Genomic DNA, 20,178 nt, shown 5'->3' on the forward strand with positions numbered 1-20,178 from the left:
AGTCAATTAGTTGTCTCTAATCCCACTAAAATCCATGCCATCCCATAGTACCCTGTATCTTTGAAGGAGTAGTCAGTGTCATAGTATGAGCCGAGAGCAATCAAGCTGGTCGCATGAATAATCACCCCGGATGGCTAGTACAAGAATTAACTCAGTGGGCTTACTTTTGTGCTTCTTGGATTTTTAGCATTTTTGGGATAGTGACCAATTAGTGCGAGAAATAAATAGAGGCAATAAAAAATAAGGAATGAGATTGTCAGATAATCCACCCTTGAGTAACTGTGGTGGTGCAAATTCAGTAAATTTTTGTATGTGGCTCATTCACGGAAGAGCTCATATCCCTAAGCAACTTTATGTGTTGGAGACTTTCGATTTGAGTAAATTAGGTCAATATCAAATGTCAGTCTCAAGCTTCGAGCGAGCCCTGGTTAATCAAGCAATATTTGACATTGTTAAACATTGAGTGTTAACTCTTTTGTTGGATCACGTATGGGTTTATGGTACAAGTTGCAAATATGTGTTTATACTAAGAATGCAGAATGATGAGGTGACGTGACTATAATGATGATGGAACAATACAACTCTACAAATTATAACGATGGAGGTATGAACAACCAACATTTCCAAATGCTTACAGCTCATGACAGAGGTAAAATTCTTATTCCTTCCTAAACGTCTGTGGTAAAATTCTTATTCCTTCCTGAAAGTCTATTCTTATAATTGAGGTCACCATTTTCCTTCTTTTTCAATTGTGAAAGCATCAAAACGAAAATCTAAACCTTGCTTGCCATTTTTTATTCCTGCAATTTTAAATTACAGTTTTCTTTAAATTGCAATTTTCTTTTTCCCTGAACATTTGTACCTATGATTGAGGGAACGATGTTATATAATCTGCAAGATTTTATGTAATCTTCAAGAAGAACACCAGGGAATAATACAATGAATAGACCTATTGAATTGATTTACATTTTATTTACAGGTATAAACATGAAATAAAACCTAGAAATATTTTCTGTTTTTGCTCTATTTTTACTTTAGCTCTATACATTAAATTGTTGAAATTTGAACATACCTTTCTCTGTGTGCAGAGAAGGTGCTCTGGATGAAAGAGAAGTTTCTCTGGATGAAATGCAGAGAAGGTGCTCTTTAGCCTCCACAGAAGCCTCAATGCCCTCTTGCAAGTACCTAGAGGGCATGAAAAAAATGCGACCAGGAATGAGAAAAATGTAACTAGGGTAGAGGGCATGAGAAAACTGCAACCAGGCATGAGAAAAATGTAACTAGGGAAGAGGAGGCTTAAGAATTCATAGAGCTTGAAGCTCAGATATTGGTAGGTGGAAACTATGGTGGTTTGGCAAGTGTAAACAATGGTGGTTTGGATGGTGGCACCTGTAAACAATGAGGTAGGTGTAAATGAGGGTTGTAGTGAAACTTTGGTTAAAAACGCTTTCCTCAACCACCATTTTAAAAACTTTGGATTAAAAAACTTGTTCCATCCTGATTTAAGAAACTTTGGATAAAATAACTTGTCCAGCCTAAAATAGCATCGGTGCATGTGAAGTTTGCAATAAGAGAGAAATTCTAAAACTTTGGTTAAACATTTAGTGAATAGAAATAGACAATTTTAAACTTTGGTTAAAAAGTGAAATAGGATGAAAATTTGCAGTCAAACAATCAATTAATCACTGGTCAACTCTCCAGTGATCATTATAGTCCCTACACCTACTCATGCATACAAATAGTTAAATGTCTCCTCTTTAATACTAATATCAATTTTGAAGTTGATTATTATATTGATAAAATAATAAAACACACACACACACACATATATTCATATTCATATTCATATTCATATTTGTTTAAAAAAAAATTATCTATAAATAATTTTTGTAAATATATTTTTATTATAAAGATAATTATAGTATAAATAACTATAATACAAAATTAATGAGCAGTCATTTTCTCTCTAGTTTTATTTTTATTTTCTTTATAAAAAGAAAGACTACACATAGCATTGTGAAATTTCAGTGGAACTCTACTATTGTTAGACACCTAATCCTCAAGATGTGATTTGGGTTATGGTGTTAAGGTAATTAGTTATTGAAGTTCAAGAAGATCCGGAAACTGAATCCAACAGTTTCTATATGTATTTATATGTACATCATGTACATCATTCTTTGAGATCAATTAATATATGTTTGATTTTGGTTTCCAGTCGTGTGTTTAACAGTGGTATCAAAGCATAGTTTAATTTTCTGTGTTGAATAAGTGAGCCACTAGTTTTGTGGCCTGCCCTGGCTTTCTTGAGCTAGTGAGGGGGTGAAATGCTCTATTAAATGAGCCACTAGTTTTTTTTTATCACATTTTTGTGTGCTCGTTCAAGCATTTATTGAGATCATTGTTTTGGCATAAGGGGAGAAATACATTAAAATGGTTTGTGGTTTTCCTGAAAAAAATAAATGGTAACAATAAAGAAGCCTGTGGTTCATGTCATCCCTAATTATTATTGGGATCATATGAGAGACCCTGTGTATTGTAGTTGTGCATGAAACTATCGGTTCCTATGGCGTTGACCGTTGTCGAGCTGTGTATAACTTGCATGGTGTATCTATAAATTTTGTGGATATTTTTGCAGTTGAGTACTTTCTGCATAAGTGTGTCTGACTTATGTGCATAAACGAGCTGTATACAAGTGTGGATTATGGTATTCAACTTCTGCACTAGTTGCATAAAAAAAAAGGTACTAGGCATGATTGTTTGTCTTTTATATTTGAGCATGTAGCTAGTGCTATGCTAAACACTGATCGGGTGGCCTCAAACTTTGAATCATTAGATGTTGTGTGAGATATAGTCAAGAAATTGGGCATATGTTTTCTTACAAAATATTTGTAGTTAGTGAAAGAATAATAAACATAATTTATTTTCCTTTCTGCTCCTAAGACCACAAACCCGTGACATCCACAACTATAGGGGGCCTGAATTTGTTTAATGTTGGAATTTTCCCACCATTTTCTTCACAATCAAATAACTAGCTGAGCCATTTTTTTGAGAAGGGAGTTCACTGAAGCATGGTGATTTTTCCATCCCACTACAATTGTTGCGAATTTTCTTTGATTTCTAACACTGTCGACTGGAACACACACTAGAAGGGCGTTTGAATCATTTGACCATGACTCTGCGCACAACAGAACAATAGGACCACAATTTGAAAGGCATATAAACAATCTCCAAAAATAGACGATGGATCATGTTCTAAAGGTCGCAAGAGCATCCGATCTCTCAATATTTTGAATTTTGGCCTCGATGTTGTTGTGAAGGAAAATCCCCTTTGCGGATAGAGGCGATCCCTCTAGCCCAGTGAGTGGGTCTAGCAACAAACCAAACAATCTAATACACACTTTCCTAGCTTATGCTTGACAAATGTAGTAAGAAGGAGGAACCTACCTTGTTTTGATGTTAATCTCTCGATCCTCAGAGATGGCTTTGAATATTTCACTCTAGGCCTTGCTCCTAAGTTTTTCTTCACGTCTGGAAACATGCAAGGAAGCTCAAATTACTATGCAAGACACGAGAGCATATATAACATATATCAAGCATAAACTACTTAACAGATCAAGGAACATTAATCTAATTGCATAAATATTTACAAAATTATGGAAAGTGAATATCAGATGTATATATTAAGAAACTTAGAAGGGAATCCTACAACCTATTCCTTGATGTTGGAGCCTTCCTTTGGATGGATTTCCAAGTCCAAGCAAAGATTCTTCAAGCACTCCTTCTCCAAGCTAGAATGGGTAGCATGTAAGCATAATCTCAACATAGGAATGTAGTAATTAATGACAAACCATTTAGGAATGGAAGGGGGTGAATTTATAGGAAGGGAGAGGGAGTTAGGGATCCCAAAAAAAGGGAGAAAGGTCCACATATAAAGGGGAAATCCAATGATGATAAGATCAAGAGGCCCAAATGAGATAGCTCGACCATATCAACAACAACCAATCTCCATCTCGTTGTTCTCGAAGGTTCTAGTGAGAAAAGATTCTCCTCTAGTTTTGGAAAGCCTTCCAGAAGGAGTTCAGCGTGAGTTTTCTTATGAAAACCTGTGTTGGCAGTGTGAGTGTATAACTGAGAAACTTTCCATCAACATGGTCAAGCAGTGGAGAAAAATGTGTTGATGCCAAAAATTAGGTTTTCAGGCAACTTTCTCCAAAATGATTTCAAGGCAGCGTTCCTTTTATTCTTCAGGGAGGTTTTGGTCTGTATATCATGATGGATATGCTACACAGTATTCAATGTTTTGGAACTCTGGGATATGGCACAGGAAGTGAACAGGAAATATGAAAAAATATTGTGTAACAGATACCCCCTAAAGCATGAAGGTGGAACAGGGAGTGATGTCTCAGATGCCTTACAAGTCAGTGCAAGGACGAGAACAACACCGTCCGGAGACCTGCACATCAAGCATATACATATACATATCTGACATCTCTGATGATAATGCATAATGATACATGAATAGGAATCTAATAATACATGAATCTGCGGTATTGACGCAGTCATCCAAATAGAAGGGATCATGTGCAAAGATCCTTGGTGTGATCGTAGTCATCCGAATAGAAAGGATCATGAATATGGACCCATTGTATGGTCGCAGACATCCGTCTAGAAGAATCATGTGCATAATCATGAATAACTCATAACTCCATGCACCCTGGACTTTATAAGACAAAATCTAGGGTCTCGCGCTCCGTCTCGACCCAATCAATGTACAAATTCTAACGTGTGAATAGATGTGTCAAAGTCGAACATGATAGAAAACCACCTCATTAGCGGTCAATGATGTAAACCGTTAACAAGTACAAGAGAAACCATCAATAATGGCAATTGCTCTCAAGATAAAATCAACACAATCCACAACTGTGAATAGTGAAGCTAAAATCAAACACCCATGGAATCTGTTGAAAATAGCAACAAGAAATGCTAAAAATAGAAATGCTATAAATAGCATTGCTATAGATAGCATTTCAGGATATATTCCAATTTTAATTTGTCTTTGAATTAAAATTGAGAATTAAAATTTGAATTTAGTCTCACCAGCTATTTGAAAAATAATTAATTAATTCATCTTGAGTTAATTAGTTGGTGAAAATCAAACATGAAGTCTTTGTGAAGACATGCAACAGTTATCCCTTTGATTGAGGAATTTATCGCTTAATTAAGGAGATAAGGATGAGTTGTATTTGAGCTGTAATTAGTTAGCTCAGTTAACTGAGTTAAGTCCAGTTAAATTAGTTCCAAATAGTTTATGGAACTAATTGTGAGTTGAATCAGTTAATGCATGCATGCATGCAACTAATGTTCTCCAGATAATTGAATATTCTCTCATAAATAACTCATGCATGTCAGTTCAGACAAAGACCCAGTTGAGATTAAAGGCAGGGACAGTGTACTATCAGTTGCTAGAATATTCCCATATTAATATCTTTTGCATGCAGAAGGAATTCATTCCTTGAGGATTGCACAGTTTCTAGGGAGGTCAGAGCAGTGTGTGAGGTGAGAATCACACAGGTTACAGCTCGATCACCCAGGAGAAACAGCGCAATGAAATAGGAGGCTTGGAGGACAGAGTGAGAAGGCATATGTGTTATCTATTCTGTCTATGAGCAACAATAAGGGATTGTACTGAGAGCTGGATAGCTTGAGAGCTAAAGCTTTGTGTAATCCTAAGATATTTCCACTTGTATGATAATACAGATAGCGGGGTTTTTTTTTTTAGGCGTTCCCTAGAGTAATCTTATGTGTTCCATGTGTGATTGATACTTCTTCTATGTTATATGTGTTATGTTTGATCTTTCTCAAATCGATTAAGCTTCCGCAAGTTTGATTGTAGAAGTAGATTAAGTATTTTGATTTGGTGAATTTTATGGAGTTAGATTGAGAGTTAAAATGATGAAGGAAAAAATCAAAATTCTCATGCTCATGGGGCCATACGACACAAGTATAATCAACAAACCTTTTCCAAATCTTGGGGCAGAATTGAGTTGAGGCCAAAGATTTGGCCTCGAAATATTCCATGAATAAGCTAGCAACCACAGGGGAGAGCGGGGATCCCATAGCAACAGCACAAGTTTGCTCATAGAATTCCCCTTGGAAGTTGAGAAAGGTAGAGGTTAAGCACATGCTGACTAATTTCGTAGTGTCATCATCGATAATTCTATTTATGATACTAATGGCCTGATTAATAGGGATTTTTGTATAAAGAGACACAACGTCATAGTTAACTAACAAATCACCTGGGTCAAACCTTATATCTGTGCGACCAACTAGAGGTTTGAGCTTTTGGGCAAAGAATTTAGTAAAAAGATAAGTGGGTCCACCTATTGTGTTGACAATATGTCTTAGAGGTATCCCTTCATTATGAATCTTGGGAATCCCATAGATTCTGGGGGTAAGGGAATTACTCTTAATAAGATTTTTGCTAATGGGGTTAAGAACATGATTAGATTTTGTGGCAAAAACAACCTCTTTAGTAACTTTTTTAATGGGGTTCTTATTAATTTTTTGTAACTCCCGTTATCGTAAAGATGTTCCATCATCTTGATAATATAGTCGGATTTGTCTAAAATTACAACAACCCCACCTTTATTGACTTTGAGAATGACAATGTCAGGGTTATCTTTTAAGGATTTAAGGGCAAGGAACTCATCTTTACTTATGTTACTTTTGGGAGGCTTAGCTTTCCTAAGGACTATGGAAAAATCTTGTTCAATGACATCTTTAATATTGTCTGGAAAGTCTTTAATCCCATATTCAATGTTACAAATAATATCTTGAATGGGAATTTTTCTTGGGGTAAAGGCAAAATTCAACTATTTTTCCAAAATGCGAAAAATATGAAGATCAAAATTCATCCTAGATAAATTAACAATAGTTCTAGGGGAGGAGAAAGAATTATTATTATCATTATTACAAACATTGTTATTAATATTATTATATTTAATATTATAACTAGGGGAATAATGGAGAGGAGTAGGCAAAGGAGGGATGGAGGGATACCAATGGGAGTCAATGGGGGAAGAAATAGAAGGACAAGAGGACGGGTGTGAAGGATATGGCATATCGGAGTAAAGAGAGGGAAGGATATTGATTAGTGAGTTGTCTTTAGTATGATTTTTTGGAAGTTTTTCTGGTGTAATTTCTCTAAAATTTGGCAGGAATTTATTGAAATCACGATTTTAATGGGTAATCCCTACACAATCGAAGTGCCTCAAGCATGCTTAATACATATATATAAAGTCAAAAAAACTAGTTTAAATAACACAAATCAAAATTTCACCTCAAAGTTTTCCATCAATTCCGACACCAGAAAGTCTAAAAAATCGCAATAAAAACAACTCCATTGATTAAGATATGAGTGCATGAATGAGGGAGTTTGACTCGATGAGGGTTCATTGGAGGATGGGACGGGGCCATGTTGGCACTGTCATGAAGCGAATAAGATAACTCAGGAGTAAACAAGGGCGAATGGAATAACAAATCACGAGAGTTAAAGCAAAGAGGAGTAGGGGCCAATGAGGTCAAGGTTCTCAGGGAACCTATGTCCAAAGCAAGTAGGTTGACAACAAGATCATGGCTTAAGGAATCAACAGAGCCGACGTCAGATGTGCCTAGAGAGGAATACGATGGAGAATGATTGACATATTTGGAATACAGATAGTTGGATGAGTTCGACAATTCTAAGACGATATCATCACTATTAACAGTAGATTGAGGGAAATTCTTTGAAATCACATTTGTAGAATCAGAAGTCAAGATCGACAGGGGTTCACTTGGGACAAAAATGCTAGACCCAACATCCTGATAGTGTGGGGAAATGTTAGGTTCCACGCTAACTAGCGAGGGATAAAAAGACCCAGCAAATTGATTGATTAACATGGAATTGAGGCTTCTAACCCAAGAGTTGAGAGTTGAGATTTGACTTCCTCCAATCTGGTGTGATGATGAAATCGATAATGCCGAATCACAGTGGTAGTGAGAATTCTCGCTTTGCAGTCTAAGAAATTTGGAAGATTGTTTTTTCTTTCGAGTCTCTTCAAGACGCAAAGATTTCGATATTGTACACCCATCGATCACTTTGCATAGATCGTCAGAAATGCCATTTTCTAGATCAATGTGAAGGGAAAATAACCTTTGCGATAAAAGATCCATATTCCTCCTCACCTTGTGAATTTCAGATCTAAGTAAAGACAAACTCATTCTAAAAAATATATGCTTGTTTTTACACTGGTTAAGATGATGATTAATATGCTTGTTTTTACACTGGTTAAGATGATGATTAATATGGGCATAAACCCTAATAATAGATGTATCTTTGCAACGCTTAATTTTTTTTTTAGAAATGTTATGTATGTTTAGTTAATTGTCCATATGACTTAATATAATTTCATGTTGTCCATATGACTTAATATAATTTCGTGTAAAGTAATTAGAGGTGAAAAAAAGATGTGGGATATCACTAGAATATTTTAATACAAATTAATATTGTTGTATACTTAAAAGTATATTAATAACATAAAAAGCATTTTAATGTGCATTGATGAAATGTCTTGCTGCACATATTATGTAAAATATTTTAATGTCAACTATGTATATATTATATATTGTTTTTAAAAAAATATGTATATATTATAAAGCTATTGAAAAACAAAATTGATGGTTAAAACGTTTGAAGTGGTTTCAATGTTTAAACAATGAAAAATTACACATTATATTTTGCACTCTAAAAGAAGTTTACACTTAAGAAATTTGATCCAGTATTTGTGCTTAAAATGGATCTATATTGGTATATATAACACATAGAAAGAAAAAATAGACATTTTTTTCTCTCATTTACTGCTGGAGATCCTAAGGTTTTGTGCTCTTCTTAAAAGACTAATGTTTTCTTCAACCATTCAAGCCTCCACTCAAATTTTTCTATTAACTTTGAACTCAGCCCTCTTTAACCCACCATCAAATTTTCCTCCCATAAAACCCAAACATTTATCCCTACACCCCTAAAGCCTCAGGCCCTCCCATGCTTGCAAATCGATTGGGTCATTCACCAAAATTACTTTTTCACCACTACTAGTTTTCATTCCCTTACTCCAAAGTATCAAACCATTGATTGTGTTGTGGACACTCTCATAAAATATCCACTGAAATCCATAAATGTTAGCTACTCCATCATCATCCATGACCATTACCTTTCTCTCCATGCAATGATTTGTTATTGTCAAGTTAGGATTTCCAAAGTTCCCCCTCTTCCCAATGGCTTGTTATTAATCAACTTCACGGAGCATCTCTTTTGATTTGTCCTTCTCATCAAGAGGATTCACATCCCAATAGATTATAGGCACTGCATTGCCACCTTGTAAATATTCATCCCAAACCACTTGCGTGAAGGTTTTCTATATGCACAATCTATGGGATTTTTCCTCTCTAATCTTATTCGCAACTTCTCTTTACTTTCATTTGCAAAGAACCTTGAATACTCTTAAAGCTTGATTATGGTTAGAATCGGATAATATATTCCATTTTTATTTTTATTTTCTTCATAAAAAGAAAGACTACACATAGCACTATGAAAATTTCAGTGGAACTCTACTATCAATTGTTATGTCCCTAATACTAAATGTGATGACACTTGCTTAAACTATAAATAAAGAAACATAAATAGAAATAAAAATTAAAGAGTGTCATGTCTTTCACATTTTAAGAGTTAAACAAGCGCTGCATGCAGCCAGGAGTCCCTGCCGATACATATATTTGTTTTGACATTTTTTTAAGTAAATAAATGTTAAATTTCCTTATATGAAGTTTTCTATTTTCCAATGTCACAGTCCAGCAACATAATGGCTAATTGTTATTGGCATGTTGGCTAGCCAGCAACTAGTGAGCCTTGACAAGGCCATAATATTTGTTAATTACAAAGGTGTCACACAACTGTTATTTTACCAACCATATCTTTGACCAGAGAGACAAACTTGCAAAGAAACAAACTTCATGGCATCTACAACAAATAGATGTATCGAGAAGAACAACAGTATAGAGTCCCCAAGTAAGGATGACATTGAGAAATAATATAATTTTCGAACTCTTTCTTTTTTTGTTGTTAATTCGTTGGATGAGACAAGACAGAACAGAAGCATAAAGAGGCATTGAGAGAAACTTGCGAATTCGAATACCACAATTGTTGCAAAAGAAGAAAGCATAGTGGAAATAACATCCAAAGTGTGATAGCAATTCTTGCATATCTATATGGAGTCCTTGTGGTGTCTGTATATGCTACTATAACCCCCACAGGAATGTAGTGTATATATTTCCCTCTATTGTTATAGCAGGTGGCTCCTGTGACTCACAAAGGTTCCAACATCGAGGTTTCATTGATGGGAAATGGGTTCTGAGAAAGTTCAATGATTGACCAACCTGAATCATATCCCAAACGTAATATCTAATAGAAGACAACAGGGCGCACACTGAGTGAACCGAGGCGAATACGAAAGGCACCATAACAATTCAAATGAGATAAATAGAATAGGGACAAGCATCGATATTTAACATCATAATCTGTCTCACTAAGTTATGTATCTCTACTAATATGACGAGCATAAGTAACCCAGTTTGTAATGTGTATAACCACTTGCTTTTACCCTTGTACTGGTGTCGGTATTGGTGCTCTAGGTGCTACTTCTCGATATGTACCTATCGTTGTGGGTTCTCGTTAGCGTGCTATAGGGAATGGGTTGCTTTAGCTCCCTTTATCTACAAAAAGAATGAGAGAAATTAGTAATTTTCGTACAAATTTATCAAAGCATGCAAATGTGTTATTAGATGTAGAATTCTAAGAAACTATTTTAAACAATGAATAAAAAGGAAAAAGTTGCTCGACCCACCAATTGACTTGTGTGGAATCCAAGACGACGTCTAACACATGTATTATAATATACTTAAAAAAAAGGCAAATGTAAACAACATTTCTGAAAAAATGAATAAAAAGGAAAACGTTGCTTGGCCCACCAATTAACTCTGTGGAATCCAAGATGATGTCTAACACATATATTATAATATAATTAAAAAAACACAAATGTAAACAACATTTCTACAGTAGCTCTGACATGTGTTGGCATCTCCATTCCATACTTTATTTTTTCCATGTAAATTTTACAAATTGTTTTGTCCAAATCCATTGGTGGCATCCTGAAGTGGGGATCAGAGCTTAGATTTGTACGTGGTAATCAGCTTCAATGGAAAAATATATTGGTGGCATCCTCAAGTGGGGATCAAAGCTCAGATTTGTACGTGGTAATCAGCTTCAATTCCCACGACGGAATCAAATGACATATTGATTTGGTTTTATTCTATATTTTTTGAGTTGCTTAAGTTGTGTTTCAGCCATGGAGATTTAAGCATTAAGAACACGTTCTCTACCATTAATTAGCCAAGATGGCTTGGGCGCTGAAGAAAATTAACAATATAACTATTGTAATCCTTAAAATTACAATCTTTATCTAAAAGCTTCAGTCGATTAGTTGTCTCTAATCCCACTAAAATACATGCCATCCCATAGTAATCTGTATCTCTAAAGGAGTAATCAGCGTCATAGTACGAGCCGAGATCAATCAAGTTGGTCACAAGAATAATCACCCCGGCTCGCTGGTGCAAGAATTAACTCGGCGGGCTTACTTTTGTGCTTGGATTTTTAGCATTGTTGGGATAGTGACCAATTAATGCGAGAAATAAATAGGGGCGATTAAAAATAAGGAATGAGGTTGTCAGATAATCCACCCTTAAGTAACTGTGGTGGTGCTAATCTGGTAAATGTTTGTCTGTGGCTCATTCACGGAAGAGCTCATATCCCCGAGCGGCTTTATGTGTTGGAGACTTTTAATTTGAGTAAATTAGGTCAGTATAAATCATTGGTCTCAAGCTTCGAGTGAGCTCTGGTTTATCAAGAAATATTTGACGTTGTTAAACATTGAGTGTTAACTCTTTTGTTGGATCACGTATGGGTTTATGGTACAAGTTGCAAATATGTGTTTATATTAAGAATGCAGAATGATGAGGTGACATGACTATAATGATGATCGAACAATACAACTATACAAATTATAACGATGAAGGTATGAACAACCAACGTTTCCAAATGCTTACAACTCATGACAGAGGTAAAATTCTTGTTCATGACAGAGGTAAAATTCTTATTCCTTCCTGAATGTCTATGATAAAATTATTATTCCTTCTTGAACGTCTGTGCCTATAATTCAGGTCACCATTTTCCTTCTTGTTCAATTGTGAAAGCATCAAAACGAAAACCTAAAACTTGTTTGCCATTTTTTTCTTCCAGCAATTTTAAATTACAATTTTATTTTTCCATGAACATTTGTACCTATGATTGAGGGCACGATGTTATATAATCTGCAAGATGTTATGTAATCTGAGAGAAGAACACCAGGGAATTGTTAGGTCCCTATACTACTAGTTTAACCCCTTATTGTTATTAGTACAAACCCCTTATTATATTGTTGTTCCCATGTGGTCCCCATATTGTTATTGTTGTGCCCCATAGAAGCCCACTATTATCATTATTGTGCCCTTAAATTATTATTGTTATGTTGGCTTTGATTATATTATGTCCCCTTCGACTCCTATATATAGAGAGGTCTTGTCATTTGTATCATCCAAGAATTATTTATTTGTGTAATGTAAAGGAGGTTGACCCTTGAAGAGGCTTATTTTGAAGGCGTTTATCTATCTTTTCTATCTTTTTGTGAGCTGGTTTCATAACATTTGGTATCGGAGCTTTGGATTCTAGGGTTTCGCTGCTCCAGACAGGTCATCGTGGCATTTTCGTTATAACTTTTTTGCTACGAAGTTTCAGAATATTTAAAAAAAACCCATTTGAGAAGAAATCATTTTGAACCTCAGGTATGAATTTAAGATCTTGTCTCACTATATTTTTGGAGATATGATCTGAGGAATTTAGGGTTTTTTCAAGCTCCAGAATTTCATCTCAAATAGGTCAGCGTGGAATTTTCACTATAATATTTTTTCTACAAAGGTTCAGACTCTGAAATTAAAACCCATTTGAGCTGAAATCTTGGAGAAGCTCTGGCCCGAATATCATATATTTTCTCGCTATATTTTTGGAGATATAATCTGAGGAAGTTAGGTATTTGAGACTCCCAAAGGCCTCCCACCTATTCGTGATCATGATAATGTTATTCATTTGATTCCAGGAAGTGTTCCTCTAAACATCAGGCCTTACAGATATCCATATGCCCAAAGGAGAGGGAAATCATTCAAAAGTTACAAAAGATCCCAGTTCAAACAGTATTGCGAGAACTTGACAAGGAAGGAAAATTCATATTGGAACCTGAAGCAGTCACAGAACCGAGAAATCGACAGCTAAGAAATAGATCAATTTCAGAGTATCTCATCAAGTGGAAGAACTTACCCACTGAAGATTCCACATGTGAGGATGAGAATTTTATACAGAAGCATCCAGAAATACTCATGAGGACAACACTTTTTGAAGGAGAGGGGCATGTTAGGTCCCTATACTACTAGTTTAACCCCTTATTGTTATTAGTACAACCCCTTTATTATATTGTTGTTCCCATGTAGTCCCCATAATATTATTATTGTGCCCCATAGAAGCCCACTATTTTCATTATTGTGCCCTTACATTATTATTGTTATGTCAACTCTGATTATATTATGTCCCCTTAGACTCCTGAAGGTGTTTATCTATCTTTTCTATCTTTTTGTGAGTTGGTTTCATAACAGGAATAATACAGTGAATAGACCTATTGAATTGATTTATATTTGATTTACAAGTATAAACATGAAATAAAACCTAGAAATACTTGAATGCTTGATAGAAGAGGAGCTTAATTGAAGGATTTAAATAGTAATGAAGAGAAGATTAAAAATGAGATGAATGTCGGCTGTTTTAATAATATTAATTGTAGAATTTTGAATATTTAATTTTGTTTAATTATTGATATAAATCATTATAAATTATTATTATGTTAATCATTATTATAAGAATTATCTAATTAATTTTAATTAGTGATATAAATTATTATTATGTTGATCATTATTATAAAAATTAATTAATTAATTTTAATATTATGGAAGGTCTCGTACTTCAGCCCTGGCAGAACATTCTTCGAAAACTGAACACCATGTCTGTTTGGAAAACGCCTCAATTGTCGCAAGGGAAGAACAACATCACAGCTGATATTAGAAATGGAAGGTCTCGTACTTCAACCTTGGCAGAACATTCTTCGAAAACTAAACACCATGTATGTTTGGAAAACGCCTCAATTGTCGCAAGGGAAGAACAACATCATAAGCGAAAGATTAGAGAAGCTCTTGAAATTATCAAACATCTGAATAATCTCAATAGAGACAATGTTGTGGAGATTAGTGGAAGCTGGCTTCCACTAATAAGAGAAATTAGGGTCACCAATACATCTCAGTGATAGGTTTCCCTCTCTTGCTTTAATAATCTAAGTGTAATAATAATAATAATAATTAATACTAAAATTACGATTACAATAATAATTATGATAATAGATATTAACATTATCAGTAACTATTATTATAAATTGGTATTATTAGGTATTAATTAAAATATATTAATAAATCTATTAATTAGTGAAACTAATAAAAATTAAACATTTATCAATTATTAATATTTATTATTTATTATTAATTAATTATTAATATTAATGTTAATTAATTATTAATTATTAATATTAATTATTAAGTATTGATATTAATTTTCAATTATTAATATTAATTATTTATTATTAGTTAATTATTAATTATTAATTACTAATTATTAAAAAATTTAATATATATGTTATCAATTATTAATATTTATTGCACATGACGTGCATGTTAGGACGGCTGGGGCGGTTGGCTTTCGCACTCCTCAGCCGTGATCGAGTCCTGCGGCAGCCTCTTGCTGGGCGATTTTGAATGGCTACGCCGTATTTAGCTGGCTTCGGCCATATTCTGCGCGCTTCGGCCATATTGTAAAAATATCTGTAGACTTCTGCCATATGTGGATTTTCTCTCTGAAAAAATTATTAATATTTATTATTAATTAAATTTTTATTTATTTTTTTAATATTTTTTAAATATATATGTATTGTTAATTTTTATTTTTAATATTAATACAATACATTAATGTTAATATTATTATTCATTAAATTCCATTATATAATAAATATTCCACATACTATTTTATAATAAACATTATACTATCATATAACATATATATTAAAAATATCAATACAATATACTATTCATTTAATACCAATATTAAATATTTCACATACTATTTTATAAATAATACTGCACTAATATTAAATGCTTATATGAATTAAAAATTCATAATAATAATTACTATATTAAAAATCAATTAATTATTAATAATATTAAAATTAATTAATTATTTTTTATAATAATGATCAACATAATAATAATTTATATCACCAATTAAAATTAATTAAATAATTCTTATAATAATGATTAACATAATAATAATTTATAATGATTTATATCAATAATTAAACAAAATTAAATATTCAAAATTCTACAATTAATATTATTAAAACAACCGACATTCATCTCATTTTTAATCTTCTCTTCATTACTATTTAAATCTTTCAATTAACCTCTTCTTCTATCAAGGATTCAAGTAGTCCTAATGATGAATCCTAGTTGGGATTTGAAACGTTGACAGAAAAATGGTTTTTACTGTGGATTCTCCGGTAATTTCAAAAGATATAAACGACAGAAGTCTTAAATCCAAAACCTAGAAATGTTTTATGTTTTTGCTCTATTCTTACTTTAGCTCTATACATTAAATTGTTGAAATTTGAACATACATTTCTCTGTGTGTAGAGAAAGTGCTTTGGATGACAGAGAAGGTTCTTTGGATGAAATGTAGAGAAGGTTCTCTTTAGCCTCCACAGAAGCCTCAATGCCCTCTTGCAAGTACCTAGAGGGCATGAGAAAAATGCAACCAGACATGAGAAAAATGTAACTAGGGCAGAGGGCATGAGAAAAATGCAACCAAGCATGAGAAAAATGTAACTGGGGCAAAGGAGGCTTAAGAATTCGTAGAGCTTGAATCTCAGATATTGGTAGGTGGAAACTTCGGTGGTTTGGCAGGTGTAAATAATGGTGGTTTGGATGGTGGCACCTGTAAACAGTGTGGTAGGTGTAAATGAGGGTCGTAGTGAGCAATGCAACTTTCGTTAAAAACGCTTGCCTCAACCACCATTTTAAAAACTTTGGATAAAAAAACTTGTTCCATCCTGATTTAAGAAACTTTGGATAAAATAACTTGTCCACCCCAAAATAGCATCAGTGCATGTGAAGTTTGCAATAAGAGAGAAATTCTAAAACTTTGGTTAAACATTTAGTGAATAGAAATAGACAATTTTAAACTTTGGTTAAAAAGTGAAATAGGATGAAAATTTGCAGTCAAACAATCAATTACAGAATTAAGGCTTCTGTGATCCATAACAAATTTATAGAGAAGATTTTTCGGTAAAAATCACATCTTATTTCATTTTGTTGATGCGTTTCAAACCAACAAATGTGGTTCATCGTTAGGACAAGTTGAAGAACCAGACCATGGTAGCAGTTTAAATACAGAGAGAAGATCATCCAACGCTATCTTTGACCAAGAAATGACTATGTGTGACCAGGAAACGGCTAGATTTGATCGGGAAATTGTACTGGACCGAGGGATAGGAAAATTCAATTAATTCAAAAGTTAGTTTTGTTAAATTATATTATATTTAACTATTTATATTCAAACTAATAATATATTTATTATTATTATTAAAGTTATATAGAATAAATACCAACAAATATTATTAAATAAATTAAATTTGTTTGTTAAGGGCTAACCTACTTAGTTAGTTATATTAAAATTATTTAAAATTATTTTAAGGTTATTCGTTCAAGAATTCTTATTCAATTTATGTTAAAGTTATAATGGGATCATCATTCTTTAAATTTCTTCGTTAAGGTGAAACTTATTAAATTAATTATTACACTATACCAATAATTACCTAAGGCTTAATTTAACACAAATTAATATTATTAAATGAAATACTAAAAAATTAAAATTGATTATTAAAGTCTAACCTACCCAGTTAGTTAGAAAAATGACTTAAAACTAAAGTAAAGGACCTAACAGAATTGAAATGGGGCAATTTCTTATTAAACTTTATTTTAAAGTTATTAAGGAACTACTAAGAAAGAAGAAGGCAGTTTCTGATTCATGTCAATCATTAAAGTTCAAATGGGATAATTGGCATCATTCTTTAAAATTCCTTTATTAAGGTAAAAAATATTATATTAATTAATCCACTATGCTAATTAATTAAGGCTTAAAAATATTCTTACCACCTATATAAATAAATATCTTATTCTAATAAGAGAATAAGAAAGATTAAATTAATTGAAAATTATTATTAAAATCAAAGAGCAGAGAAGGCAAAATGACAACACATGGTCCAAATGCCGAGAGAAGATCACAACAAAGGAATAATGAACAAGGCGGGTGAAGGGCGGGGTGCGGGGGGCGGAAGTGGGGGCAGCTAGGAAGAAAGGGCAGGGATCCAACATCTGCTAATCTTCCAACCGTCATCCCTATTGAGATTGCTCGGCCTTTTTCAATTTCTATGGCCTCCCTAAACTTCCAGTGATGAAAAGGGGCAATCTTGGCAATAACACGGGCCTCCTCAATGCATACGTGATGCTTAGTTTTTTATGCGTGTTCTGCCAGGGTAGAAGACCGAGTCCTCCTATGTTTTATGTTGGCTGAGTGTTCATGAATCCTTTGATTAATAGAGCGCCCAGTCTCACCAACATAGGGGGTCCCACAGGAACAAGGAATAACATAGACACCTTTCATGTCCTTGGGGTCGATGGGGTCTTTAACAGATCTAAGAGAGCTACAGATGGTGTTAAGGGGTCTAAATGAAGAGGGCACATTATGCCTCCTAAGGATTCTCGCAATCTTATCAGTGGTCCCCTGGATGAATAGGAGATGGACCCCTGAGACCCGATCCTTAGGGTCTTTCTTAACTTTGGGACCTTGGCTGGCTTTAAGGAAAGCTTTCAGACCTTGGTGCCTACTGTAACCATTATTAACAAAAACATTAAGGAGATGGTCTTTCTCCTTCTCAAGGTTCTTACCATTGGAGATTCTCAACGCAAAATTCGCTAGCATGTTCAGAACACACAAATTTTGAGCAGGGAAATGATGGGAGCTAGAATGAAGATATTTCTCAGTATGAGTTTTCTTCCTAAACACTTGGTGGGAGAAAGAACCATCATCATTTTTCGAAATGATAACATCTAGGAAAGGCAAAAATCCATCAACTTCTTGCTCCATGGTGAACTTAATGGAAGGGGATTGATTGTTGAGATGCTGGAAAAAGAGATCTAACTCATCCTGGCCATGAGACCAAATGACACTAGTGTCATTAACAAACCTTTTCCAAAGCTTGGGCAAAAGACACGCAGAGCCAAAAACCCTGGATTCAAAGTCTTCCATAAAAATATTAGAAACAACCGGGGACAAGGGTGAGCCCATGGAAACCCCACAGGTTTGTTCATAGAATTCACCCTCGAAGCTAAAGAAAGTAGACATGAGACAGATTTCAACTAAATGAGCGGTATCAGGATCAGTTAGTTGGTTGATGACCTCAATGGCCTCCTTTGTAGGAATGCAATTGTAAAGGGAGACTACATTGAAAGTCACAAGAATGTCATAAAGGTCGAACTTTATGCCCTTGAGCTCATTGACAAATGCCGAAGAGTCTCTTACAAAAGACTTTGTGAGGCCCACAAGGGGTCTAAGCTTCAAGGCCAAGTATTTAGCAAGGAGGTAGGTTGGACCTCCTATGGTGTTGACAATGGGTCTAAGGGGAGCCCCTTCTTTGTGAATCTTTGGAATCCCATAGATCCTCAGAGTGATGGGGCTACTCTCAATAAGCTTATGGAAAAAAGAACCCACAGTGCTACTAGACTTTATAGCTAGAGCGACTGTTCAGGTGATATTTTTTAAGGGATTCTTGTTCAGCTTTTTATAGCTTCCACTGTTACACAGATGATCCATCATCTTCTGGCAATAATCCTCTTTATTAAGGATGATAGTAGTGTTATAGCTCCAAATCTCACTCTTATGGTTTGTGATGCTGCACTCATGGCCTAGGGCAACCCCTCCTTCCAGACCTGGTCCTAAAATTTAAAAAACAGTGTTTTATTCCCTATACGCGACATTGCCCTGAGTTAAACGTGTGTACACACGGGTCTGTGTATACCCAACCCGTGTGTATGTATTAAAACACTTAAAAAAATAAATAATTCCTCATTTTCGGGCGAAGATCACGGGTTTTACCTGTTGATCACCTGTTAGTGCCCGTGGCCCAACTGTTACCAACCAACTCCTAACTAAAAAACTACTTTGGAGATGGTATAAAAAGACATCAAAGGGAAGGCCTAATGGAGAGAGAAAAGAAGAGAAAGATTATTATGCTGAGATTTTCCCCATAGACCAGGTCTGAAGTCCTTGGTGCCTTCTGCACTTCCCCCATTTTGCATAGGAAACCCTTGTTTCCATGTGTATTGGTGATCATTCATCCTTTATATCACCATTGAGTAAGACTTGGAAGGAGCTCTTGTTGGAGGCTTGAGGCTGGAACGAATCCGGGAGGAAGCTTTGCTTGGAGCCTGCTGAAGGTGTTTCAGGTGAAATCTTTCCGTTATATGTACTTTACTTGCCTTTATATAAAGAAACACGTCTTGGTTCCCGAAACAATCTTTCTTTATGCTTATGAGATTCTTGTCTTGAATTCTTATGCAAGTAGTTACTTAAAGATTTTTATAACTAACTTTATAGCATGAAGATGGTTTTCATATAAGTATTTGTCCATGTACTGTTGTGTTCTTTGATTTTCTTGTTTTACAGGTCAAAGAAGAAGAAGGGAACTCCAAGAAGGGTTTGGACCCTAAAGGCCTTCTCGAACGTAGGACCTTAGGTACGTACCCTTAACATTAGAATTTGCTTAAAGTAAAGATAATGGTTGTGTGTGTTTC

The 20,178-nt window shown here is 34.4% G+C and overlaps 1 pseudogene; it reads right to left on the reverse strand.

Moving 5' to 3' along the window:
* Window positions 1-726: 726 nt before the first annotated feature.
* Window positions 727-20,178, reverse strand: part of LOC149222970 (uncharacterized) — a 52,724-nt pseudogene continuing 33,272 nt past the window's right edge.

Source organism: Pinus tabuliformis, chromosome Q (assembly GCF_031772625.1).
Source record: "Pinus tabuliformis cultivar Carrire ecotype Pingquan chromosome Q, CPIR1, whole genome shotgun sequence".
NCBI lineage: Eukaryota > Viridiplantae > Streptophyta > Pinopsida > Pinales > Pinaceae > Pinus > Pinus tabuliformis.